We start from the raw sequence: 5,578 nt of genomic DNA, 5'->3' as shown, positions 1-5,578 counted from the left end.
GTGCAACTGAAGAACCACCATGCGGCCCATCCGAGAAACCCAGGAGCTGTCCTGTACTTCTTCAGGCTGTCTCTGTCTTCAGCCTCTCTAGCTCAGATCAGATTCCTAGGCATGTCTTTAAATTATGTCTCCTTTTCCTTGAGCTATCTGGATTGTCTCTATTCCCTGCTAGCGAACCCAAAGTAAAACAATCTATTAAACTTTTAATATTCTGGCTATTCAGCTTTTATTTGTCATATGTGTCACAAAAAGTTTCCGTTTCATTTCATCCTATCCTTTTTCCCATTACATTCTCCTACAAAAGCAGAACCAGCACTCCTGCAATCAGTTAACACTCTCACCAGGTACAACCTTGCATTCACCCAAACTACAGTATAGGGCACACAGCACATCAGCAGTTGCCTGGGGCTGGGGGAGGGAAGCAGATGGAGGGATGCATCACAAAGGGGCATGAAGAAACTTTGGGGGTGATGCATTTGTTCACTATCTTCATTGTGGTAACGGTTTCACAAGCCTACACAGGTCAGCACGTGTCACACTACCGTTCAAATATGTGTAGTTTACTGTATTCCAATGATACCTTAGAGTCATTTGAAAAATTTGTATTTTCCCCCAAAAGGATGCTGATCCAATTATTCAACTTTTTATGTTTTATGCCTAACTATAACTCACCTGCAACTATGGTATCTGTGTAAATTTTCTGTGTTAGAATCTGTTATTCTCAGTTTTAATGTTCTGCTTTCCAACTATATTTCATTAAAAGATCATTTTTTAAATCAGGCATGGTGGGGCACACCTATAATCCCGGCACTCTGGGAGGCTGAAACAGAATGATCACAAGTTTGAGCCCAGGCTAGGCAACCTAGCAAGACCCTGTCTCAAAAAAAAAAAAAAAAGACTAGGGATGTAGCTCGGCATGCAAAGGTACTCATTCATCCATCAGTGCTGCCTTTCCCCATTATTTATTACACTTGGGAAATCATGTGTTGTGCTCCATAGTTTTAAATATATTTCTATTATTATTTTTCATTCTTTGGCTAATTTTTCTGTTTTTATGGTTATTACCATCCAGGTTGGAGGTTTAGAATTTTGTTCCTTCTTAATGTTTCAAAGTTATGCTAAGGAAGGACTCTAATGAGGCATTTTAGATGACAGTATAAAAACAGAGAGAATCACTAAAAATGTATATAATAATACTAAAGATTTTCTTTATTGCTCTCTCCTGCCTTGGACAACAGTTTTCACTGAGCCTATTTGTCCCAACAAGATCTGTGGCTGATCTGGCCTTCTATGGACCAAGATTTCATTCTGGATCTAGCAGACCACACAAGGGTTTGGTACCATTTAACTGTTTGAGTTTCAACACAGGACTACTTGCACCATTTCGCCACTTCCTAAAACCACCCTCTTCATTTTCTATTGCCTGTGTCCCAAAGTTTTCAAGTATACAGTCTTAACTTATGAGGGAGCATACATGACATGCCTGGAATTCTGAAAGTACTGGGAATCCAAGAGAACAGGAACTCTTAGGAAGTATGTCCCCTCTAATATCGTAGCTCCTCTTCTTCCTAAAGCAAGTAATGCGAATGAGGCATATAGGAAGATACCACGTAATATTAATATTGGTGAGGCCAAGGGAGGTTTTCTGTATGAAGAGCTACCAAGAATGTTAAAATGGAAATCATCCTGCCTGCCATTATGTCTCCAGGCAAAGGAGAACTCAGAATCAGAAGTTGTAACGTACTCACACGGCTGGTAAGGTTGGTATTTTCCTAAGGCACTGATTTTGGTGCAATTAACTCTTGCTGCAAAGATCTGCAAGAAATCACCGAGTCTCTTTCCCTGGGAAAAACAAAGAAATCAGTGAGTGCTGTGGTTTGGATAAATGTCTCCCAAATGCTTTGTGTTGAAAGTGTGGTCCCCAGATTTGGTGCAGTTGCAAGGTGGTAGAATCTAAGAGGTATGGCCTCGTGAGAGGAGGTCAAGCCATTGCAGGGATGCCCTTGAAAGGTACAGGGACCGTGACCCCACCTTCTCTCTTTGCTTCTCAACTACCATGAGATGGGTAGGACTACTACGCCACATACTCCTGGCATATTGTACTGTGCCTCCATAGGCCCAAATCGACAAGACCAACAGACCATGGACAGAAGCCTCTGGACTGAAGAGCCAAAACAAGCCTTCCCTCTATTAGGTTGCTTATCTCAGGTATTTTCTTCCGGTAGTAAAAGGCTGGTTAACACAATCAATGTTTCAGGTAAATATTACTACTCCAAATTAACACAGTCATTCTTACTAATAGTTAGCAGGCTTTACCAATCAATATGGCATAAAGATTGACAGCTCAGGCCTTGAAGTCATGCAGACCTGCATCAGATTCCTGTTTTGTTCTCTTAGCCACAATATGACCATGGGAAGGTCACTGACCTTGGAAAGCTCCAGGTTCCCCATCTGTAAAATGCAGGTGAGAATCAGTAGCTTGCAGGCAAAGTTAATGAGGGGTAATGTTAGTAAGACTCTTACCAGAAAGCGTGCATGGAAAGTGCTCAATAATAAATTGTTTATTATTTTATTATTGTTGATAAAAGTATACATTGAAAAAATTGACTTAGCTGTTATAAAATGTGGAGCATATTTACAAGCTAGATGGGAAACAAATGAAATAGATTAAAAAGTTTTTAAAAATCCAAAAGTATTCAATTTTTTTGTGTAATAGTATGTTAAACGATGTTTTTGTTATCTTGGAATTTTGGCAGATGTCCCAAATGCTGAGAAGATTAGTTTTTAGAACAATTCAGGACACATTCCAAGACTGTGAAATCAATTTTGTGATCCTTAGTTAATTTTCCACCTCAGGAACTAAAAGAGGCAAGGAGATCGATCTCTAGACCCAAAAGATTCAGAGAGGCCAGCATTCAGAATTCTCCAGAAAGCTGCTGGGTGCTGTGCATGGAGCCCACACACAGCTGTGTGTGGAGGGGCCGGTGCTTCTCGTAGCACTTTGCAGACACCTGTCCTACCTTCAGCCTGTGTTGTCCCTGGTTGGAAACATGTCACCAGACTAACTACTGTGCCACTGCAGGCAACCCCTTGTCCGTCCTTTCTGGAAGCCTTTGTCATTTGTCTTTGACCCTTGAAATCCTGAAGTTTCATTGTGATGTAACTTGGTGTGGATTTCATTTTTCCTGCTTGATATTGGGAGTGCAATTTTCACCTGAGTGAAGATTTTTGACTCTTTCCATTCCAGAAAACTTTTATCTCTTTCAGTATTATTTTTCCATTGTTTCCATTTTTATCTTGTTCTAGAATTCTTGTTAAATAAAAGTGCATCATCTCAGTATACCCTCCATTACTCTTGGCCACTCTTTTATAGTTTTTGTCTGTCTCTTTATGCTGTATTTTGGTAAAGGCTTCAGTTCTATCCTCTTATCACCTCTAAATGTCCCAAACAGTAACTGTCATTTCCTGCCATCGGCACACTCCAGTCTCCAACCTGTTTCTCGCCTTCTTCCTTGTTTCAGTGAATGGCATTATTATCAGGCAGAAATCTTGATTCCTTCTTCTCCCAGGCTCACCCTCTCCAGATCCTCCATACTTGTACCACAGCAATTCTAAAAGAATACAGTTGTGATCACATTAACCCCACAGTTAGGAGAAATAAGTAGAATCTTACTGACCTTCGGAAACACAGCTTAGAAGTCAGTCAGGGTATAGCCCCTGCTCACACACTGGCTTCATCTTTCTGCCACTTCCCAGTCGCTCCACCTTCCAGTTGCTCATTCATTCAGTACACATTTTTAGGTAGGGGAGAGCCGGTAGTGTGCTAATTACTGTTCTGGTACTGGAATCCTTCAGTAAAGAAAGTGGGCCTCAAACTCCTCTTCAGGGAACTTAGTACTGAAGGGAGATGGTAAACAAAATGAGTAAGTAAAGTGCACAGTGTGTCTCAGGTAGTACGTGCAAAGGTAACAATAAAAAAAAAAGGGAATAAAAGAGGTGGAAGGTAGGTATGGAACATAAATAGAATGACTAGAGAAGGCTTGACTAAGATGATGATGTCTGAGTAAAGACGGAAAGAGTTGGGGGGATAGCAGTGAAAATACTAGAAGAGCAAGCATGAAAGTCAGAATGAACTTGCATGTGAATTAGCTTGCATTTGATAATGCAAAGGCCTCGAATGGGAAAAATGTCCGACTTCTTCAGGGAACACTAGGGATATCAACACAGATGAGTGGGTTTGGGAAGGCAGGAAGCAGGAAATCAGGTCAGAGAAGTTTCCCAAGACGTCAGCTCCTAGGGCCTTTTTGGCCATTGTAAGGCATTTAGTTTTACTCTGAGTGAGGTAAGGAGGACGTCTAACAGAACTATGACACATTTTAACCTCTGATTGAAAAGGGACATTCTCTAGTCAAGTGTGGAGGCACATGTCTATAATCCCAGTACTCTAGAAGGCTGAAGCAGGAGGAATGTAAGTGTAAAAATCTCATCTTGAGATGAAAATAACTTAGCCAATCAAATTCCAGATATGTATATTTTTGAAAGACTTAAACAAAAGACTTGCGCTAATTACTGATTTAGGCCCTGGAGATATGGCTAGGGACTAAGTAGACAAAAACCCTACCAGGATTGACTTGAAAGGATGCAGTAGAGATATGAAAGAAAAAGATGGGGCAAAGATGAGTCAGGATTTTGGCCTCAGCAACTTCAAGGATGGAATTGTCGTTAACTAGAGGAAGAGCAGGGAAAGCAGGACTGGGAGGTAGAGGACGGAGATCAGTTTCAGAGTGTGAAGATTACATGTGTCAGACCTTTTCGTGGAGATGACAAATGAGTATTAGACACATAAGACTAGAATGCAGAGCAGACACTGTGGCCAGAAATACATGCTTGGGGATGACAGGTACACAAGTAGCATTTAAACTCCTGAGAGTGGATGAGGCCAGGATTGAAAGGAATGTCACAGAAATGAGAGGAGGCCCAAGCACTAAGCCCTGGGCTACTAATTAGTAGGGAATGCAGCAGGAACTGGCAAAGGAGACTGAGGAATATCCAGAAGGAAGGCAGATCCCAGGCATGTGGCATCCTGGAAGTCAGAGAGACAGTGTTGCAGAGAGAAAAGAGTGATCACTCTGTTGAATGCTACATAAAGACTGAGAACTGGCCACGAAGACATGGAGGTCATTGGTGACCTTGATGCGGACATGTTTGGTGGACTTGTAGGGGAAAAAGACTTATTGGAGTGTATTGATGACACTGAATTTACATACCCATGTTCATAGCAGTACTATTCACAATACTACTAGTTCATAGCTAGACTGTAGCAGCAACCCAATGTCCATTAGCAGGTGAATGGATAGGCAAAATATGGTACATACGTACCATGGAATATTATTCAGCGTTAACAAGGAAAGAAATTGTGACATATGGTACAACACGGATGAACCCTGAGGACATTGGGCTAAATGCAATAAGCCAGTCACAAGAAGACAAACACTGTATTATACTACTTTTATATTTTGAGTACTCAAAAGTGTGTGAAAGTAGAATGGCGGTCACTAGGGTCTAAAGGAAGAGGGGA

This window comes from Chinchilla lanigera, unplaced genomic scaffold (genome assembly GCF_000276665.1).
Source record: "Chinchilla lanigera isolate Chin_1 unplaced genomic scaffold, ChiLan1.0 scaffold00001, whole genome shotgun sequence".
NCBI lineage: Eukaryota > Metazoa > Chordata > Mammalia > Rodentia > Chinchillidae > Chinchilla > Chinchilla lanigera.
Note: the sequence above shows the minus strand (reverse complement) of the source record.